Source organism: Pseudophryne corroboree, chromosome 4 (assembly GCF_028390025.1).
Source record: "Pseudophryne corroboree isolate aPseCor3 chromosome 4, aPseCor3.hap2, whole genome shotgun sequence".
NCBI classification, from domain to species: domain Eukaryota; kingdom Metazoa; phylum Chordata; class Amphibia; order Anura; family Myobatrachidae; genus Pseudophryne; species Pseudophryne corroboree.
Window position 1 is genome coordinate 187430963 of NC_086447.1, and position 23177 is coordinate 187454139.

Consider the following 23177-nt stretch of genomic DNA (forward strand, 5'->3'; position numbering starts at 1 on the left):
TTTTGCCGCGAATTAAAAAAACGGGAAAAACCCGGAAAAAAATGGCGTGGGGTCCCCCCTCCAAAGCATAACCAGCCTCGGGCTCTTCGAGCTGGTCCTGGTTCTAAAAATGCGGGGGAAAATTGACAGGGGATCCCCCGTATTTTTAAAACCAGCACCGGGCTCTGCACATGGTGCAAAAAATATGGGGGACAAAAAGAGTAGGGGTCCCCCGTATTTTTTACACCAGCATCGGGCTCCACTAGCTGGACAGATAATGCCACAGCCGGGGGTCACTTTTATACAGTGCCCTGCGGCCGTGGCATTAAATATCCAACTAGTCACCCCTGGCCGGGGTACCCTGGGGGAGTGGGGACCCCTTCAATCAAGGGGTCCCCTCCCCAGCCACCCAAGGGCCAGGGGTGAAGCCCGAGGCTGTCCCCCCCCCCCCCCCCCCCCCCCATCCAAGGGCTGCGGATGGGAGGCTGATAGCCTTGAGAAAAATGTCAGAATATTGTTTTTTCCAGTAGTACTAAAAGTCCCAGCAAGCCTCCCCCGCAAGCTGGTACTTGGAGAACCACAAGTACCAGCATGCGGGAGAAAAACGGGCCCGCTGGTACCTGTAGTACTACTACTGGGGAAAAAATACCCAAATAAAAACAGGACACACACCGTGACAAGTACAACTTTATTACATACTGCCGACACACACACTTACCTATGTTGACACGCCGACTGCCGCAGTCTCCGACGATCCGAGGGTACCTGTGAAAAAATTATACTCACCTTCCAGCGTCCAGAGATAAATCCACGTCCAGAGAGTAATCCACGTACTTGTTAAAAAAAACAAACCGCATACCCGACCATGCCGGACTGAAAGGGGTCCCATATTGACACATGAGACCCCTTTCCCCAAATGTGCCGGGACCCCACGTGACTCCTGTCACTGAGATCCCTTTAGCCAATCGGGAAGCGCTACTACGTGGCGCTCACCTGATTGGCTGTGCGCTGTCTGTGCTGTGACGGCGCATCGCACAGCTCTCTCCATTACTTGCAATGGTGGGAACTTTGCCGTCAGCGGGGGGGTTACCCGCGGTCAGCCGCTGACCGGCGGGTGACCCCACCGCTAACCGCAAGGTTCCCACTACTGAATATAATGGAGAGGCTTTGCAATGCGCTGTCTGAGCTCAGACGCGCAGAGCCTATCAGCAGAGTGCAAGGACGTTGCACTCGCTGATTGGCTGAAGAGACCTTTCAGTGTCAGCTGTCACGGAGAGGTCTCTGCATTCGGGGAAAGGGGTCTCATGTGTCAATATGGGACCCCTTTCAGTCCGCTGGCACGGGTTTTTGCGTTTTGTTATTTTGCCAAGTACCTGGATTATACTCTGGACGTGGATTTATCTCTGGACGCTGGAAGGTGAGTATAATTTTTTCACAGGTACCCTCGGATCGTCGGAGACTGTGGCAGTCGGCGTGTCAACATAGGTAAATATGTGTGTCGGCAGTATGTAATAAAGTTGTACTTGTCACGGTGTGTGTGTCCTGTTTTTATTTGGGTATTTTTTTCCCAGTAGTACTACAGGTACCAGCGGGCCAGTTTTTCTCCCGCATGCTGGTACTTGTGGTTCTCCAAGTACCAGCTTGCGGGGGAGGCTTGCTGGGACTTGTAGTAGTACTACTGGGAAAAACAATATTCTGACATTTTTCTCAAGGCTATCAGCCTCCCATCCGCAGCCCTTGGATGGGGGGGGAACAGCCTCGGGCTTCACCCCTGGCCCTTGGGTGGCTGGGGGGGGAGACCCCTTGATTGAAGGGGTCCCCACTCCCCCAGGGTACCCCGGCCAGGGGTGACTAGTTGGATATTTAATGCCACGGCCGCAGGGCACTGTATAAAAGTGACCCTCGGCTGTGGCATTATCTGTCCAGCTAGTGGAGCCCGATGCTGGTGTAAAAAATACGGGGGACCCCTACTCCTTCTTTTTTTTTTTTTTTTTTTGTCCCCCGTATTTTTTGCGCCAGCACCTACGGGGGATCCCCTGTCAAATTTTCCCCCGCATTTTTAGAACCAGGACCAGCTCGAAGAGCCCGAGGCTGGTTATGCTTTGGAGGGGGGACCCCACGCCATTTTTTTCCTTGATTTTACCGTTCCAGCTATAAAAAAACAAAAAAAAACAAAAACAAATATTTTTAAAAATATATAAATAATACTTGTGCCTCCAAAAAAGACAAACCAAGTACCTAATCCCTTCTAATATAAATAGATATGCCATTACCAAAAAAAAAAAAACACCAAAAAAAAACATGTTTAAATTTTTTTTTATTGGTTTCACCCTCCAAAGTGTGGCGGATTGAAAATGACGAATTTACTGTCTAAAAGCACTGTTGTCGAATTTCCAAACTTGAATTGAATACACTTTGGTCGAATTGCAGCACTTGTATCATTGCAGAAAAGTCGAATTTGACAAAAGTCGAATTTCAAAAAGTCGAATTTTGAAAGCCCGTTTTTTTGACGTAAAGCACTGAATTGCATTGACTATTTTTTTTTTTTTTGGCGAAAAATTCCCGAAATTCTACAATTTCGGGAATTCGACCACAATTGCATATAACCCTATATGTGGCTGAATCCATTGCTTTTGGTCTAAAAAGCGGTATAATTATTGGGCACACAACAGTTGAATTCCACCCTAATAATCTAAAGGATAAATTAGATGCTGATTTTACACTTTCTTTGATGACCTGTGTACACCCTGCCACAAGATCAATGTCTGCTTTAGGGAGCATTCCAAGATGTCAGTGAATCAAGAGGATATTCCCTATTTTAAATAGCTTCAGATCTTTGAAGTACCAACAGTATGCATGTTGGCCATTACTGAAGAGGAAAAAACTTATAGGTCATGGGTCTTCAACCTGTGGCCCTCCAGCTGCTGTGAAACTACACATCCCAGCATGCCCTGCCACAGTTTTGCTATTGAGGTATGCTAAAACTGAGGCAGGGCATGCTGGGATGTGTAGTTCAGCTGGAGGGCCGCAGGTTGGAGACCCATGTTATAGGTGATCACTTAGTGTGTGTATTTATTGGCCACATTGTCAATGTACTCTGAAGTTCGGGAACACCAATGCATAGGTGATTCAGGAGGCCTTTTTAGGTCACTTTTAATTACACTACCTTCATTTAAATATGTTTTGTACAGATGTCAAATTCTGTTGTGATCTTTGTGTCCTGAAGCTTTCCGAGATTTGGCAACCAGCGCTTACTTTTAGCTCAAGTTTTGTTTAAAGGTTCCAGCCTCTTCTCTTGCTTAGATGAGGCTTTGTATATTTCTGCCATTGATCTACTGTAGTATACCCAAGAGGCTCAATTAATCTTGAGACTTTTCTTAAATTACATATTGGTCTATCCTGTATAAACGCATTTTCTTTTGTCATCCTAAAATCCCTGAATTTGATTTATGTTCCCAGATATATTCAGCAAGTACAATGCACAGGTTCTTTTCCTTCTAGTCCTTTTGACTGTGCAATTGGTGTGATCTTAAACGTCATTGTTTCTTTGTCCATGCTAGAAAGCATCGGCATGTCAGAGTATCACAGCAAATCTATCCATGCATTCTCTTATCTGGCTGGAGCTGACTTCTTTTGATAGAAGGACCATTGTTTGAGATACTGTATTTGTTTGCTAAGAAATAATTCCACTTATTTTTCTGCCTTAATCATCCATAATCATGGGTGACACAACCCAGGAACAATGGCAGAAGTCTTAAAAAGATTAAGCTTTATTGTGCGTGTGCCTAGAGCCTTCAAAATGTAATCCCAACAATTTATTTTATGTCCTCCTTGTCTAGTAGGTGGTAATTTACATGAATACATTATCAGTGGCAAACGCAGGATTTCTAGAAGGGGGTTTCCAAATGCAATCCACAATTTCTCACCCTCTGGAACATGGATTACAATATTAATATTTAACACTATAGCTGGTCTATAGTATAGGCTTTATCAAACATATTTAATATAAATAAGATACTGTAAGTGGTCAACAAAAGGTTAAACATACCATAATAAATAAATAAATACACAAACATAATAGAACCAGTACTGCACTTTATAAGAACACATTCTCCCACCTCATGGTAAAGCTCCTGTCTTTTTCCTGGTAGCTAGTTTCTGGTCCAGTGCACTGATTGAGGCCTTAGAAGCAGAAGAAGCTTCTACCCCATGGCATGTGCAGCAGCTTAAACTGCATGATGTGGAGGCAGCTCTAGTAATTGTATTATATGCCATTGCAATTGTCATACATTTGAGCTACTTGCCAAGAGGAGGGGGTTTCCAGGCAACCAAAAAAACCCCTGCATTTGCCTATGATTATACCTCATGATTACTCATAGAGCGACATCGTCTAATGTGTATGGACCTTTTAAGGTGCGTACATCATGGGGTCGATTCAATTCGGCAACTTAAGAATAGCGCCGGGAATTAGCTCCCGACGCTATTCAATTCAGCTAAAGTTAAGTCGGCGAAAGCCCGTTCTCGCCGACTTAACAGGTAGTTTTGTCGGGAGAACGGGCATTCTCCGACTTAACTACCCGCGGCGATGCTGATTCCCGACAGAATCAGCCTCGCGCCGGCCGCGCGGCAGCACTTTTGTCGGTTTTCTTCTCTCACCCTTCGGGGATGAGAGAAGAATTCCCGACAATTGCGGGTAACTAGCAGCTGAATTGAATAGCGTCGGGAGCTAATTCCCGGCGCTATTCTTAAGTTGCCGACTTGAATCGACCCCACTGGCAGTAGGAGATTTTGACTAACTTTTCCAGCGATTTTGACTGTGTGCAAGCGATTTTGGCTATGGGCGCTGGAAAAGAAAAAGCATCCCCTTGCTTAAATGAGTTAGCCAAAATCGCCCATATCAACTCATTTAAGCAAGGGGATGCTTTTTCTTTTCCAGCGACCTAGCCAAAATTGCCTTGCCTGCACAATTTATTTTTATCAGAGACCCGGCGGGACGCACATTGCTATTGCTGGCTGTATACACACACAGCGATATGTACTAACTTTCTGAGCGATTTTGACTATATAGTCGAAATTGCTCAGCTATATCGCTCTGTGTATGGACCTTTACGTGAGCCTCTCTATATTGTGTCCATGTGATTAGAATTAGGGCTAGTGTTTTTGAGCTTCAATTATTGTTTAACCTTTACTTATAGAGCGCCTGCATGTTCTAGTGTGCTTTACAGTTGGGTACAGAACAGTAATAGAATTAATAAAACGTGACTGGGTAATAAGAGACAGAGGTAAGAGAGCACAGTTTGCAATATATAAGGGAAATAGGCACTGATAGAGAAGGAGAAGTGCTACATATTGCATATTTGTCCATTCAGATTGTAGAGGTTCTATGTAGGCTGTATGATCCAGTCACCCAGCAATGCTGGCCTGGTCTGTAGGATATGTGAGCTTCCGTTCTAGGTCTATCATTTTATGTCTTTGATCATACCTGCTTCCTGCCCTTATCTATAACCTGTCTCTGACTGTGTTCCTGTATCATCTTCTGTTCGCAGGTCAGTTCTATGTCTGTTTCTGCCTAGTAGGGTTAATTCTGGGAAGAGATCTGAGGGTGCCTTGCCGTGACCCCCATGTCACTCACTAGTTGTTCAAGGTAAGCCAGTATAAATGACAAGCGGTGGGTCCACCGCATCTCCCTGAGACTGTAACTGCATGATTCTGTATAAGGAATCATGCCATAAAATTAGTCCAATGTCAAGTATAATTTTACTTTTTTTTTTTTTCCTCTCTCTTACGTTATGAAGCCTTTGACTTTTGTTGTCATGTCTAAGTGCTATCACTATAACTCTTTGCAGTATAATGTTATATATGCCCATCCCCCAGTCAGAAGCTTAGTTAAACATAAATAGAGAGGAATAACCTGGTGTCAGTGAGCACCCTCAGGGCACCTCTTGTGAAATGCTCCAACACCTGCTTTATGAGAGCTCTGGATGGTGTGAACAGAGGTGTCACGTTCATATTACATTGGTATCACCGGTTCCACCAACTCTGCTCTGTATTTATAGGTCCTGGAATAGATAAAGGAGGTAAACTTTATGGAGTTTAACTGTGGCTGATTAGTGAAGTGAGTTCAGGACAAGAAAATTAACATGTAATGGTGATATGATAAAGAACAAGGAATCCCATATTCATATTTCACTGGCAGTAATTAACCCTGAAAACCACAGGAATTGGTGTAATAGTAAGTGGATATATAAATATAAGCAACAGATGTATTGTTATAGGACCACTGATCACAAACGTGCCTCCTTTGAGCTAGGAAGGGATACGGTCAATAGGTTGACATGACTTTTTCAAAAAATTTTCAACTTTTTCATACTTTTGGGAATGGTAACCTGTGCCGAGTAGCGGAGCGAGGCACCTTGCCCGAAGCTTGCGAGCCATGCAAGGGGACACTGTGCACTAATTGGGGTTCCCCGTCACTTTACAAAGAAAACGACACCAAAAACCGTAAAAAAAAACCAACCCAAAAAATAAAAAAACCATGTTGACCTAAATGTGGTCGACCTAATGGCACATACCCGCTAGGAGTAACTCCATAAAAGGTCCATACACACGGTGAGATTCGGGCTACGCCCAATTCTCACTATGCAAAATGGACTGGTCGGTATCGCAAGCAAAGATGACTGTGCTTGCGATACTGATTTTGACTATCTTTTACACGAGATTGTGCAGGTAAGCCAATTTTGACTATCTTTTACACGAGATAGTCAAAATTGGCTTACCTGCACAGTCTATTTTTAGCTTGTGATGCCGATCCCGCATCGTCATCGCAAGCTGTGTACACATGGTGCAATATGCACTAACTTTTCTTACGATTTTGACTATATAGTCAAAATCGTAAGAAAAGTTAAATGCATATCGCACCTTAAGACCCATGTTATGCAGAGAAGACAAATGTAACATATGCATAAAGATTTTAAGTTGGGAGATGGGGTCACTTCCTAGCTCTACTCTGGAATGCAGTGTAAAAAGCAATCTGTACAAGAATGTGTGTGACATCCTAAAACTGGCAGTATTTTTGCCCTGCATGCAAAAAATACATTGCATTTCCTTGTTTGTCCAGCTGCAAATTTGTATTCTTTACCTGGTCATGCGCCTGTCTCTCTATATGAGGCCCTGCAGTGCCTGTGTCTTTGTTTATTTATATTGTATCACTTCCTAAAATGTGCTTCTTAAGGTGTGTACACACGGTAAGATATTTTCTTCCGATTCTGACTATATAGTCAGAATCGGAAGAAAATATAGTGCAGATCGCAAGGTGACAGTCACCTTGCGATCCCGATCCGATGCCGATGCGCGGCCCCGCGCGGTCGGCATCGGAAGAAAAAATAGGCTGTGCAGGCAAGTCAATCCTGACTATCTCTATAGAAGAGATAGTCGGGATTGAAATCGCACATAGCCAGCATCGCAAGCACAGTTATTATGTGCTTGCGATACTGGCTAAGTGCCGACCCGGCCCCCTGTCGCACGGTGAGAATCGGATAAGTCCGAATCTCACCGTGTGTATGCACCCTTACTACTTTAATACCACGCTCCTTTGTACCTGTTTATATATGGATATACATCACTGTCTCCAAAAGTAAACATGAAGTGTGATGTTTTCTATGTTTCATGTTTGAGTTGAAACCTCTAATAATTAGACGTGTTGGAGAAACTTGTCGTCTTTAACATCCAGTGTTCCACATTCAGTGGTGTGTCTAGGGGTCTTAGTGCCCCAGGCAAAGTGAGGAGCTGGTCCCCCTCCCCCCCAACATATTTCTGCAGCTGGGTTCACTGGGGTTCCACAGGGATAACATCGGGGTGTAGGGTTGGATCTTGATCCAAGTCACCAACAGGCTAAAAGCTTTGACTGTTCCCAAGGTGCTTAGTGCCGCCTCCTCTATAACCCCGCCTCCGTGCACAGGAGCTCAGTTTGTAAGTTGGTGACAAAGAGCTTTTCTAAGAAAAAAAGACTTCAAGGGCCACAGCACAGGCACTTAAGAGTGCTATATGTCATTTCTGACATATCATGCTGCGGCTCCCTTACCCCCCAGCTGCGCTGTACACTCCCACACCCTGGTTGCCGGGTAAAACTGCAGCGGAGGGCTCCGGTTCTTTGATTAGGGCACACACACTGCCGCTGCTCTCTGGGATCGCGTTGCCGAGTTTAGGAGGAGGTAAGAGGGTCCCCCAGGCAGGACCCACTGCAAATCGCGATCTGGCGCGGCCTCTAGGAGACAGACAGCGCACACTGGTGTGGACACTGTGCCGTGCAGGGACCCCACTAGACCACCAGGGCAAGGGCACAGGTCGGATTCTGTACATAGGGGTATATTCAATTAGGGTCGAAAGCTGCCGTCTCTCGAAAAGACTGCAGTTTTTCGACTTTTTTTTTTTTTTTTTTTTAAGGTCGATTCGACCTATTCAGTCCCCGCTATTTTTATTCGACAAGTCAGGGAATTCTACTTGTTGAATAGTACGTGAATCGGCGGTATAGCTGCCGATTCACGTACTTTTGAGGCAAACGGGGCCAAGTTCGACAGGATTTGGCCCCGTTTCCGACCATCTCAGTCCGACATAAAAAAATGTCGGACTGAGATGAGGGACCTTACAAGAGGAGAGAGGGGACAGCTGCGGGCATACAGGGGAGAGCTGCGCTACAGCACAGCGCTGCAGGAGGATGTGTCACAGCTGCGCCGCTCACGGCAGCGTCCACCCGGCTCCAGCAAGTTTACCCCATAATCCGGTTTCTAAGGCCCGCAGTACCCGGTGGTGAAGTCCAGCAAGGGGATAAGGCTCTGACCTGTAGCCCCTCCCCCTCCCCATGGCACCATTTACTGCTTATGTTCCCACCCTGGAGCTGCATCTCTCTGTCTCCCTCACTCCCTGTCAGCGTTTGGGCGCCATTACACACACAGCTGCGCTGATCTGGGACTGCTGGGCAATGTCTCCTTTGTAAAGCCACCTGCATCATCAGCGCTGTGCATTTACAGGACACTTAAGTATTCTACATGTCTTTAGACAGTGTTAGTTATGAACAAGTGCATACTGTCAGGGATATTAAGTACAAGTACCCTGTGATATACATCCAGTCTTTACTGTGTATTGATATATCTATATACCTAATTTAATTTTACTTAAGTAGTGCAGTTACTTATGCTGCTTTCACATCGCAAAACCTGCTTTTGACATGGTATTTGAAACTGTTCTTAAAACGGGTCTGAGCAGTTAAACCCCTTTCACATCTCATGTTGTAACCAGTAAATTACCATTTCATTACCGTTTTGGTACCTTTCACACTGAACCCGTTTCACCCATAGAAAACAGTGGTTGTCATTATAAATGGACTTTTCTGGCCCACACATTATTAATAATTATTAATTAATTCATTATTAATAATTTGGATAGTCGTACGATGGAACCCAGCAGCTTGAAGCATTTTTGCTATGTTTTTATATATGAGGGTATCCTTGACTGTCCCAGTAATTTGGCAGCAGATTTCCTCATCCCCTCTGAACCTAAAGCAGCTCCCTCACCTCTTCATCACTCCAATTAGCCATTTTATAATGGCTTTGCAGTCTAAGGGGTATATGCAATTGCGATTGAATTCCCGAAATTGTCGAATTTCGGGAATTTTTCGCCCCCCAAAAAAAAATCGTCAATGCAATTCAGTGCTTTCCGTCCAAAAAACGGACTTTCAAAATTCGACTTTTTGAAATTCGACTTTTGTCAAATTCGACTTTTCTGCAATGATACAAGTGCTGCAATTCGACCAAAGTGTATTCAATTCAAGTTTGGAAATTCGACAACAGTGCTTTTAGACAGTAAATTCAACATTTTCAATCCGCCACACTTTGGTGGGTGAAACTAATAAAAAAAAATTAAAACCTGTTTTTTTTTTTTTATTGATAATAGCATATCTATTAGATATCTATTAGAAGGGATTAGGCACTTGGTTTGTCTTTTTTGGAGGCACAAGTATTATTTATATATTTTTAAAAATAATTTTCTCTGACGTCCTAGTGGATGATGGGGACTCCGTAAGGACCATGGGGAATAGCGGCTCCGCAGGAGACTGGGCACAGCTAAGAAAGATTTAGGACTACCTGGTGTGCACTGGCTCCTCCCACTATGACCCTCCTCCAGACCTCGGTTAGAATCCTGTGCCCGGCTGAGCTGGATGCACACTAGGGGCTCTCCTGAGCTCCTAGAGAGAAAGTATATTTTAGGTTTTTTATTTTACAGTGAGATCTGCTGGCATCAGACTCACTGCAGCGAGGGACTAAGGGGAGAAGAAGCGAACCTACCTAACTGGTGGTAGCTTGGGCTTCTTAGGCTACTGGACACCATTAGCTCCAGAGGGATCGACCGCATGGAACCGGCCATTGGTGTTCGGTCCCGGAGCCGCGCCGCCGGCCCCCTTACAGAGCCAGAAGCAACGAAGAATCCGGAAAATCGGCGGCAGAAGACATCAGTCTTCACCAAGGTAGCGCACAGCACTGCAGCTGTGCGCCATTGCTCCTCATACACACTTCACACTCCGGTCACTGAGGGTGCAGGGCGCTGGGGGGGGGGGGGCGCCCTGAGAAGCAATAAATACACCTTGGCTGGCAAATATATCACAATATATAGCCCCAGAGGCTATATATGTGATAAATACCCCTGCCAGAATCCATAAATAAGCGGGAGAAAAGTCAGTCGAAAAAGGGGCGGAGCTATCTCCCTCAGCACACTGGCGCCATTTCTCCCTCACAGCTCCGCTGGAAGGAAGCTCCCTTGCTCTCCCCTGCAGTCTACACTACAGAAAAGGGTAAAAAAGAGAGGGGGGGCACTAAATTTAGGCGCAATATACATATAGCAGCTATAAGGAGATATAATTTAGTTAATCCCTGATTTATATAGCGCTCTGGTGTGTGCTGGCATACTCTCTCTCTGTCTCCCCAAAGGGCTTTGTGGGGTCCTGTCTTCTGTCAGAGCATTCCCTGTGTGTGTGCGGTGTGTCTGTACGGCTGTGTCGACATGTTTGATGAGGAGACTTATGTGGAGGAGGAGCAGGTGCCTATAAATGTGTTGTCACCCCCTGCGGGGCAGACACCGGAGTGGATGGACTTGTGGAAGGAATTACGCGAAAGTGTCGACTCCTTACATAAAAAATTTGACGACATGCCAAATGCGGGGCAGCCGGCTTCTCAGCCCGTGCCTGCCCAGACGTCTCAAAAGTCATCAGGGGCTCTAAAACGCCCGCTACCTCAGATGGCAGACACAGATGTCGACACGGATACTGATACCAGTGTCGACGACGAAGAGACTAATGTAATGTCCAATAGGGCCACTCGTTATATGATTGAGGCAATGAAAAATGTTTTACACATTTCTGAGGTAACCCCAGGTACCACAAAAAAGGGTATTATGTTTGGGGAGAAAAAACTACCAGTAGTTTCTCTGACGTCCTAGTGGATGCTGGGAACTCCGTAAGGACCATGGGGAATAGCGGCTCCGCAGGAGACTGGGCACAAAAGTAAAGCTTTAGGACTACCTGGTGTGCACTGGCTCCTCCCCCTATGACCCTCCTCCAAGCCTCAGTTAGATTTTTGTGCCCGGCCGAGAAGGGTGCACACTAGGGGCTCTCCTGAGCTTCTTAGTGAAAGTTTAGTTTTAGGTTTTTTATTTTCAGTGAGACCTGCTGGCAACAGGCTCACTGCATCGAGGGACTAAGGGGAGAAGAAGCGAACCTGCCTGCTTGCAGCCAGCTTAGGCTTCTTAGGCTACTGGACACCATTAGCTCCAGAGGGACCGAACACAGGCCCAGCCTCGGAGCTCGGTCCCAGAGCCGCGTCGCCGGCCCCCTTACAGAGCCAGAAGCAAGAAGAGGTCCGGAAAAATCGGCGGCAGAAGACATCAGTCTTCAACAAGGTAGCGCACAGCACTGCAGCTGTGCGCCATTGTTACTCAGGCACACTTCACACTTCGGTCACTGAGGGTGCAGGGTGCTAGGGGGGGGCGCCCTGAGCAGCAATGTAAACACCTTGGCTGGCATAAATACACCACATATAACCCCCAGGGCTATATGGATGTATTTTAACCCCTGCCAGAACTCACCAAAAAGCGGGAGAAAAGGCCGCCGAGAAGGGGGCGGAGCCTATCTCCTCAACACACGGGCGCCATTTTCCATCACAGCTCCGCTGGAAGGACGTCTTTCTGACTCTCCCCTGCAGTCCTGCACTACAGAAAAGGGTAAAAAAGAGAGGGGGGCACTAATTTGGCGCGGTTTTAATACTAACAGCAGCTATAAAGGGAAAAGCACATTTTATAGTGGTATTCCTGTCTATATATATATATATATATAGCGCTCTGGTGTGTGCTGGCATACTCTCCCTCTGTCTCCCCAAAGGGCTAGTGAAGTCCTGTCCTCTATCAGAGCATTCCCTGTGTGTGTGCGGTGTGTCGGTACGATTGTGTCGACATGTTTGAGGAGGAAAATGAGATGGAGGCGGAGCAATTGCCTATTATAGAGTTGTCACCCCCTAGGGAGTCGACACCTGAGTGGATGAGCTTATGGAAGGAATTGCGTGACAGTGTCAGCTCTTTACGACAGACAGTTGACGACATGAGACAGCCGGCTACTCAGCTTGTGCCTGTCCAGGGGTCTCAAACGCCATCAGGGGCTTTAAAACGCCCGTTACCTCAAATGGCAGACACAGACACGGATACTGACTCCAGTGTCGATGATGAGGAGACAAACGTGACTTCCACTAGGGCCACACGTTACATGATTGAAGCAATGAAAAATGTATTGCATATCTCTGATAATACAAGTACCACTAAAAAGGGTATTATGTTTGGTGAGAAAAAACTGCCTGTAGTTTTTCCTGTATCCGAGGAATTAAATGAAGTGTGTGATGAGGCGTGGGTTTCCCCCGATAAAAAACTGTTAATTCCTAAAAGGTTATTGGCATCGTACCCTTTCCCGCCAGAGGATAGGGCACGTTGGGAAACACCCCCTAGGGTGGATAAAGCGCTCACACGCTTGTCTAAACAGGTAGCACTACCCTCTCCTGATACGGCCGCCCTAAAGGAACCTGCCGATAGAAAGCTGGAGAATATCCTAAAATGTATATACACTCACACGGGTGTTATACTGCGACCAGCAATCGCCTCAGCCTGGATGTGCAGTGCGGGCCTGGCGTGGTCGGATTCCCTGACTGAAAATATTGATACCCTAGATAGGGACAGTATATTACTGACTATAGAGCATTTGAAGGATGCATTTCTATATATGCGTGATGCACAGAGGGATATTTGCCGACTGGCATCAAGAGTTAGCGCGCTGTCCATTTCTGCAAGAAGAGGTTTATGGACGCGGCAGTGGTCAGGTGATGCGGATTCTAAAAGGCACATGGAAGTATTGCCTTATAAGGGGGAGGAGTTATTTGGGGTAGGTCTATCAGACCTGGTAGCCACGGCAACTGCTGGAAAATCCACATTTTTACCCCAGGTAGCTTCTCAACCTAAGAAGACGCCGTATTATCAGGCGCAGTCCTTTCGGCCCCATAAGGGCAAGCGGGCAAAAGGCGCCTCATTTCTGCCCCGTGGCAGAGGGAGAGGAAAAAGGCTGCAACAAACAGCCAGTTCCCAGGAACAAAAGCCCTCTCCCGCCTCCGCAAAGTCCTCAGCATGACACTGGGGCTTTACAAGCGGACTCAGGCACGGTGGGGGCCCGTCTCAAGAAGTTCAGTGCGCAGTGGGCCCACTCGCAAGTGGACCCCTGGATCCTTCAGGTGGTATCTCAGGGGTACAAATTGGAATTCGAGACGTCTCCCCCTCGCCGTTTTCTAAAGTCTGCTTTACCGACGTCTCCCTCAGACAGGGAGGCAGTATTGGAAGCCATTCACAAGCTATATTCCCAGCAGGTGATAATCAAGGTACCCCTCCTACAACAGGGAAAGGGGTACTATTCCACACTATTTGTGGTACCGAAGCCGGACGGCTCGGTGAGACCAATTTTAAACCTAAAATCCTTGAACACTTACATACAAAGGTTCAAATTCAAGATTGAGTCACTCAGGGCAGTGATTGCAAACCTGGAAGAAGGGGACTATATGGTGTCTCTGGACATCAAAGATGCTTACCTACATGTCCCAATTTACCCTTCTCACCAAGGGTACCTCAGGTTTGTGGTACAGAACTGTCACTATCAGTTTCAGACGCTGCCGTTTGGATTGTCCACGGCACTTCGGGTCTTTACCAAGGTAATGGCCGAAATGAAGATACTCCTTCGAAGGAAGGGAGTTTTAGTTATCCCTTACTTGGACGATCTCCTGATAAGGGCAAGATCCAGGGAACAGTTGGAAGTCGGAGTAGCACTATCTCAGATAGTGCTGCGCCAGCATGGTTGGATTGTCAATATTCCAAAAACGCAGCTGATCCCGACGACACGACTTCTATTCCTAGGGATGATCCTGGACACAGTCCAGAAAAAGGTGTTTCTCCCGGAGGAGAAAGCCAGGGAGTTATCCGAACTAGTCAGAAATCTCCTAAAACCAGGCCAAGTCTCAGTGCATCAATGCACAAGGGTCCTGGGAAAGATGGTGGCTTCTTACGAAGCAATCCCATTCGGCAGATTCCACGCAAGAACCTTCCAGTGGGATCTGCTAGACAAATGGTCCGGGTCGCATCTTCAGATGCATCAGCGGATAATCTTGTCACCAATGACAAGGGTGTCTCTCCTGTGGTGGTTGCAGAGTGCTCATCTTCTAGAGGGCCGCAGATTCGGCATTTAGGACTGGGTCCTGGTGACCACGGATGCCAGCCTGAGAGGCTGGGGAGCAGTCACACAGGGAAGAAATTTCCAGGGCTTGTGGTCAAGCCTGGAGACATCACTTCACATAAATATCCTGGAGCTAAGGGCCATCTACAATGCTCTAAGCCTAGCAAGACCTCTGCTTCAAGGTCAGCCGGTGCTGATCCAGTCAGACAACATCACGGCAGTCGCCCACGTAAACAGACAGGGCGGCACAAGAAGCAGGAGGGCAATGGCAGAAGTTGCAAGGATTCTTCGCTGGGCGGAAAATCATGTGATAGCACTGTCAGCAGTGTTCATTCCGGGAGTGGACAACTGGGAAGCAGACTTCCTCAGCAGAATGGCGTCCCGCCTCAACAAAAAACTAGACAGGTATTGCGCCAGGTCAAGGGACCCTCAGGCAATAGCTGTGGACGCTCTGGTAACACCGTGGGTGTACCAGTCAGTGTATGTGTTCCCTCCTCTGCCTCTCATACCCAAGGTACTGAGAATCATAAGAAGGAGAGGAGTAAGGACTATACTCGTGGCTCCGGATTGGCCAAGAAGGACTTGGTACCCGGAACTTCAAGAGATGCTCACAGAGGACCCGTGGCCTCTACCTCTAAGAAAGGACCTGCTCCAGCAGGGACCCTGTCTGTTCCAAGACTTACCGCGGCTGCGTTTGACGGCATGGCGGTAGAACGCCGGATCCTGAAGGAAAAAGGCATTCCGGATGAAGTCATCCCTACCCTGATCAAAGCCAGGAAGGATGTAACCGTACAGCATTATCACCGTATTTGGCGTAAATATGTTGCGTGGTGCGAGGCCAGGAAGGCCCCTACAGAGGAATTTCAATTGGGTCGTTTCCTGCATTTCCTGCAAACAGGACTGTCTATGGGCCTAAAATTAGGGTCCATTAAGGTTCAAATTTCGGCCCTGTCGATTTTCTTCCAGAAAGAACTGGCTTCAGTTCCTGAAGTTCAGACGTTTGTCAAGGGGGTACTGCATATACAGCCTCCTTTTGTGCATCCAGTGGCACCTTGGGATCTCAATGTAGTTTTGGGGTTCCTAAAATCACATTGGTTTGAACCACTCACCACTGTGGACTTAAAATATCTCACATGGAAAGTGGTAATGCTGTTGGCCCTGGCTTCAGCCAGGCGTGTCTCAGAATTGGCGGCTTTATCCTATAAAAGCCCTTACCTAATTTTTCATACGGACAGGGCAGAATTGAGGACTCGTCCTCAATTTCTCCCTAAGGTGGTTTCAGCGTTTCACTTGAACCAGCCTATTGTGGTACCTGCGGCTACTAGGGACTTGGAGGACTCCAAGTTGCTGGACGTAGTCAGGGCCCTGAAAATATGTTTCCAGGACGGCTGGAGTCAGAAAATCTGACTCGCTGTTTATCTTGTATGCACCCAACAAGCTGGGTGCTCCTGCTTCTAAGCAGACTATTGCTCGTTGGATTTGTAGTACAATTCAGCTTGCACATTCTGTGGCAGGCCTGCCACAGCCAAAATCTGTAAAAGCCCATTCCACAAGGAAGGTGGGCTCATCCTGGGCGGCTGCCCGAGGGGTCTCGGCTTTACAACTTTGCCGAGCAGCTACTTGGTCAGGGGCAAACACGTTTGCTAAATTCTACAAATTTGATACCCTGGCTGAGGAGGACCTGGAGTTCTCTCATTCGGTGCTGCAGAGTTATCCGCACTCTCCCGCCCGTTTGGGAGCTTTGGTATAATCCCCATGGTCCTTACGGAGTTCCCAGCATCCACTAGGACGTCAGAGAAAATAAGAATTTACTTACCGATAATTCTATTTCTCGTAGTCCGTAGTGGATGCTGGGCGCCCATCCCAAGTGCGGATTGTCTGCAATACTTGTACATAGTTATTGTTACAAAAATCGGGTTATTATTGTTGTGAGCCATCTTTTCAGAGGCTCCTCTGTTATCATGCTGTTAACTGGGTTCAGATCAAAGGTTGTACGGTGTGATTGGTGTGGCTGGTATGAGTCTTACCCGGGATTCAAAATCCTTCCTTATTGTGTACGCTCGTCCGGGCACAGTATCCTAACTGAGGCTTGGAGGAGGGTCCTAGGGGGAGGAGCCAGTGCACACCAGGTAGTCCTAAAGCTTTACTTTTGTGCCCAGTCTCCTGCGGAGCCGCTATTCCCCATGGTCCTTACGGAGTTCCCAGCATCCACTACGGACTACGAGAAATATAATTATCGGTAAGTAAATTCTTATTTTTCCCCCCTTCTGAAGAATTGAATGAAGTGTGTGAACTAGCGTGGGCTTCCCCCGATAAAAAATTCGTAATTTCAAAAAAATTACTAATGGCGTACCCTTTCCCGCCAGAGGATAGGTCACGTTGGGAAACACCCCCTAGGGTGGATAAAGCACTTACGCGCTTATCAAAAAAGGTGGCACTGCCGTCCCAGGATACGGCCGCCCTAAAGGAACCTGCTGACAGAAAGCAGGAGGCTCTCCAGAAAGCTATATATACACACACTGGTATTATACTGAGACCAGCTATTGCCTCAGCATGGATGTGCAGTGCTGCAGCTGCATGGTCAGACTCCCTGTCAGAAAACATTGACACCCTAGACAGGGACACTATATTGCTAAACCTAGAGCATATTAAAGACGCTGTCTTTTACATAAGAGATGCACAGAGGGATATTTGCCGGCTGGCATCAAAAAGAAGTGCACTGTCCATTTGTGCCAGGAGAGGGTTATGGACCCGGCAGTGTACAGGTGATGCAGATTCCAAAAAGCACATGGAAGTTTTGCCTTATAAGGGTGAGGAGTTGTTCGGGGATGGTCTTTCAGACTTAGTGTCCACAGCAACAGCTGGGAAGTCAGCGTTTTTGCCACACGTCCCCTCACAACCAAAGAGAGCGCCGTATTATCAGGTGCAGTCCTTTCGCCCCCAAAAGAGTAGACTGGGTAGAGGCGCGTCCTTTCTGCCCAGAGGCAGAGGTAGGGGAAAAAAAGCTGCAGCATACAGCCACTTCCCAGGAACAAAAGTCCTCCCCCGCTTCTTCTGCTAAGTCCGCCGCATGACGCTGGGGCTCAGCAGGCGGAGCCAGGTACGGTGGGGGGCCGTCTCAAAAACTTCAGCAATCAGTGGGCTCGCTCACGGGTAGATCCCTGGATCCTTCAAGTGGTATCTCAGGGATACAGGCTGGAAATCGAGACATCCCCCCCCCCCGCCATTTCCTCAAATCTGCCTTACCAACGACTCCTTCAGAAAGGGAGGCTGTGTTAGAGGCAATTCACAAGCTGTATTCCCAGCAGGTGATAGTCAAGGTGCCCCTACTTCAACAAGGACGGGGTTACTATTCCACAATGTTTGTGGTACCGAAACCGGACGGTTCGGTGAGACCCATTTTAAATTTGAAATCCTTGAACACATATTTCAGAAAATTCAAGTTCAAAATGGAATCGTTCAGGGCGGTTATTGCAAGCCTGGAAGAGGGAGATTACATGTTATCTCTGGGCATCAAGGATGCTTACCTGCATGTCCCCATTTACCATCCTCACCAGGAGTACCTCAGATTTGTGGTACAGGATTGTCATTACCAATTCCAGACGTTGCCGTTCGGCCTGTCCACGGCACCGAGGGTATTTACCAAGGTAATGGCCGAAATGATGATACTCCTTCGGAAAAAGGGAGTTTTAATTGTCCCATACTTGGACGATCTCCTGATAAGGGCGAGGTCCAGAGAGCAGTTGTTGGTCGGCGTAGCATTATCTCAGGAGGTGCTACACCAGCACGGTTGGATTCTGAATATTCCAAAGTCTCAGCTGGCTCCGGCGACACGTATACTGTTCCTGGGGATGATTCTGGACACAGTCCAGAAAAAAGTGTTTCTCCCAGAGGAGAAAGCCGAGGAGCTGTCGTCTCTAGTGAGAGGCCTCCTGAAACCAAAATAGGTGTCGGTGCATCATTGCACGCGAGTCCTGGGAAAGATGGTAGCTTCCTACGAAGCGATTCCATTCGGCAGGTTCCATGCCAGAACCTTTCAGTGGGACCTGTTGGACCAATGGTCCGGATCGCATCTTCAAATACATCGGTTGATAACCCTAGCTCCAAGGACCAGGGTATCTCTGCTGTGGTGGCTGCAGAGTGCTCATCTCAGAGAGGGCCGCAGATTCGGCATACAGGACTGGGTCCTGGTGACCACGGATGCCAGCCTTCGGGGCTGGGGGGCAGTCACACGGGGAAGAAACTTCCAAGGACTTTGGTCAAGTCAGGAGACTTCCCTACACATAAATGTTCTGGAACTGAGGGCCATTTACAATGCCCTAAGTCAAGCAATGCCCCTGCTTCAAAACCAGCCGGTTCTGATCCAGTCAGACAACATCACGGCTGTCGCCCATGTAAATCGACAGGGCGGCACAAGAAGCAGGACGGCGATGGCAGAAGCCACAAGGATTCTCCGATGGGCGGAAAATCACGTGTTAGCACTGTCAGCAGTGTTCATTCCGGGAGTGGACAACTGGGAAGCAGACTTCCTCAGCAGGCACGACCTCCACCCGGGAGAGTGGGGACTTCATCCAGAAGTCTTCCAACTGATTGTAAACCGTTGGGAAAAGCCACAGGTGGACATGATGGCGTCCCGCTTAAACAAAAAGCTAGAAAAATATTGCGCCAGGTCAAGAGACCCTCAGGTGATGGCTGTGGACGCTCTAGTGACACCGTGGGTGTACCGGTCGGTTTATGTGTTTCCTCCTCTTCCTCTCATACCCAAGGTACTGAGGATAATAAGGAGAAGAGGAGTAAGAACTATACTCATTGTTCCGGATTGGCCAAGAAGAGCTTGGTACCCGGAACTTCAAGAAATGATCTCAGAGGACCCATGGCCTCTGCCGCTCAGACAGGACCTGCTGCTGCAGCGGCCCTGTCTGTTCCAAGACTTACCGCGGCTGCGTTTGACGGCATGGCGGTTGAACACCGGATCCTAAAAGAAAAGGGTATTCCGGAGGAAGTCATTCCTACGCTTATTAAAGCTAGAAAAGATGTAACCGTACAACATTATCACCGCATATGGCGAAAATATGTTGCGTGGTGTGAGGCCAGGAAGGCCCCAACGGAGGAATTCCAGCTAGGTCGATTTTCTGCACTTCCTACAGTCAGGGGTGACTATGGGCCTAAAGCTGGGTTCCATTAAGGTCCAGATTTCGGCTCTGTCGATTTTCTTCCAAAAAGAACTGGCTTCACTGCCTGAAGTTCAGATATTTGTCAAGGGAGTGCTGCATATTCAGCCTCCTTTTGTGCCTCCAGTGGCACCGTGGGACCTCAACGTGGTGTTGGGTTTCCTAAAGTCACATTGGTTTGAGCCACTCAAAACCGTGGATTTAAAATATCTCACGTGGAAAGTGGTCATGATTTTGGCCTTGGCTTCGGCAAGGTGTGTCAGAATTGGCGGCTTTGTCACGTAAAAGCCCCTATTTGATTTTCCATATGGATAGGGCAGAATTGAGGACTCGTCCCCAGTTTCTTCCTAAGGTGGTATCAGCTTTTCACTTGAACCAACCTATCGTGGTGCCTGCGGCTACTAGGGACTTGGAGGACTCCAAGTTACTGGACGTAGTCAGGGCCTTGAAAATTTATGTTTCCAGGACGGCTGGAGTCAGGAAAACTGACTCGCTATTTATCCTGTATGCACCAAACAAGATGGGTGCTCCTGCTTCAAAGCAGACTATTGCTCGCTGGATTTGTAGCACAATTCAGCTTGCGCATTCTGTGGCTGGCCTGCCGCAGCCTAAATCTGTAAAAGCCCATTCCACGAGGAAAGTGGGCTCTTCTTGGGCGGCTGCCCGAGGGGTCTCGGCTTTACAACTTTGCCGAGCTGCTACTTGGTCAGGGGCAAACACGTTTGCAAAATTCTACAAATTTGATACCCTGGCTGAGGAGGACCTTGAGTTCTCTCATTCGGTGCTGCAGAGTCATCCGCACTCTCCCGCCCGTTTGGGAGCTTTGGTATAATCCCTATGGTCCTTACCGAGTCCCCAGCATCCACTAGGACGTCAGAGAAAATGAGATTTTACTCACCGGTAAATCTATTTCTCGAAGTCCGTAGTGGATGCTGGGCGCCCGTCCCAAGTGCGGACTATCTGCAATACTTGTATATAGTTATTGTTAACTACAAGGGTTATTGTTGAGCCATCTTTTGAGAGGCTCTGTTGTGTTCATACTGTTAACTGGGTATAGTATCACGAGTTATACGGTGTGATTGGTGTGGCTGGTATGAGTCTTACCCGGGATTCAAAATCCTTCCTTATTGTGTCAGCTCTTCCGGGCACAGTATCCTTACTGAGGTCTGGGGGAGGGTCATAGTGGGAGGAGCCAGTGCACACCAGGTAGTCCTAAATCTTTCTTAGCTGTGCCCAGTCTCCTGCGGAGCCGCTATTCCCCATGGTCCTTACGGAGTCCCCAGCATCCACTACGGACTACGAGAAATAGATTTACCGGTGAGTAAAATCTTATTTTAATTTTTTTAGATGGAATGGTAAAATGCAGAAAAAAAATGGCGTGGGGTCCCCCCTCCAAAGCATAAACTGCCTCGGGCTCTTCGAGCTGGTCGTGGTTCTAAAAATGCGGGGGGAAAATTGACAGGGGATCCCCCGTATTTTTAAAACCAGCACCGGGCTCTGCGCCTGGTGCTGGTGCAAAAAATACGGGGGACAAAAAGAGTAGGGGTCCCCCGTATTTTTTACACCAGCATCGGGCTCCACTAGCTGGACAGATAATGCCACAGCCGGGGGTCACTTTTATACAGTGCCTTGCGGCCGTGGCATTAAATATCCAACTAGTCACCCCTGGCCGGGGTACCCTGGGGGAGTGGGGACCCCTTCAATCAAGGGGTCCCCCCCCCCCCCAGCCACCCAAGGGCCAGGGGTGAAGCCCGAGGCTGTCCCCCCCCCCCATCCAAGGGCTGCGGATGGGAGGCTGATAGCCTTGAGTAAAATGACAGAATATTTTTTCCAATAGTACTACAAGTCCCAGCAAGCCTCCCCCGCAAGCTGGTACTTGGAGAACCACATGTACCAGCATGCGGAGGAAAACCGGGCCCGCTGGTACCTGTAGTAGTACTACTGGGAAAAAAATACCCAAATAAAAACAGGAGACACACACCGTGACAAGTACAACTTTATTACACACTGCCGACACACACATTCTTACCTATGTTGACACGAAGCAGTCGGTCCTCTTCTCCAAGTAGAATCCACGGGTACCTGAAAATAAAAGATAATTATACTCACCTGATCCATGGTCCAGAGATAAATCCACGTACTTGTCAAAAAAAGAAAACGAACACCCGACCAGCGAACTGAAAGGGGTCCCATGTTGACACATGGGACCCCTTTCCCCGAATGCAGAGAGACCCCCCCCCCCCCGTGACTGCTCTCACTGAAAGGTCTCGTAAGCCAATCAGCGAGCGCAACGTCCTTGCACTCTGCTGATTGGCTCTGTGCGCGTATGAGCTGTCAGCGCATCGCACAGCTCCCTCCATTATATTCAATGGTGGGAACTTTGCGGTTAGTGGTGGGGTCACCCGCGGTCAGCGGCTGACCGCGGGTAACCCCACCGCTGACGGCAAAGTTCCCACCATTGAAAGTAATGGAGGGAGCTGTGCGATGCGCTGTCTGAGCTTAGACGCGCACAGCCAATCAGGTGAGCGCCACGGAGTAGCGCTTCCTGATTGGCTGAAGGGACCTCAGTGACAGGAGTCACGTGATGTCCCGGCATTCGGGGAAAGGGGTCTCGTGTCAACATGGGACCCCTTTCAGTCCGGTGGTACGGGTGTTCGTGTTTTTTTTTTTTGCCAAGTACGTGGATTATCTCTGGACGTGGATTTATCTCTGGACACTGGCAGATGAGTATAATTTTTTTCACAGGTACCCTCGGATCGTCGGAGACTGTGGCAGTCGGCGTGTCAACATAGGTAAGTATGTATGTGTGTCGGCAGTGTGTAATAAAGTTGTACTTGTCACGGTGTGTGTCTCCTGTTTTTATTTGGGTATTTTTTTTCCAGTAGTACTACAGGTACCAGCGGGCCCGTTTTTCTCCCGCATGCTAGTACTTGTGGTTCTCCAAGTACCAGCTTGCGGGGGAGGCTTGCTGGGACTTGTAGTACTATTGGAAAAAACAATATTCTGTCATTTTACTCAAGGCTATCAGCCTCCCATCCGCAGCCAATGGATGGGCGGGACAGCCTCGGGCTTCACCCCTGGCCCTTGGGTGGGTGGGGGGGGGACCCCTTGATTGAAGGGGTCCCCACTCCCCCAGGGTACCCCGGCCAGGGATGACTAGTTGGATATTTAATGCCACGGCCGCAGAGCACTGTATAAAAGTGACCCCAGGCTGTGGCATTATCTGT

General features: G+C 48.0%; 1 protein-coding gene across 5 annotated transcripts in view; it reads left to right on the plus strand.

The window, feature by feature from the left end:
- Nucleotides 1-23177, plus strand: part of PIK3CB (phosphatidylinositol-4,5-bisphosphate 3-kinase catalytic subunit beta) — a 403067-nt gene that overhangs the window by 22376 nt on the left and 357514 nt on the right. For 4 of the 5 annotated variants that reach the window (XM_063915643.1, XM_063915642.1, XM_063915644.1 and 1 more), the window contains exon 2: nucleotides 5526-5623. The exons of the other annotated variant lie outside the window; for it this stretch is intronic. The gene's annotated coding sequence lies outside the window, so the exon portion shown is untranslated. The remainder of the gene's footprint in view (nucleotides 1-5525; nucleotides 5624-23177) is intronic. 5 annotated transcript variants of the gene reach the window in all.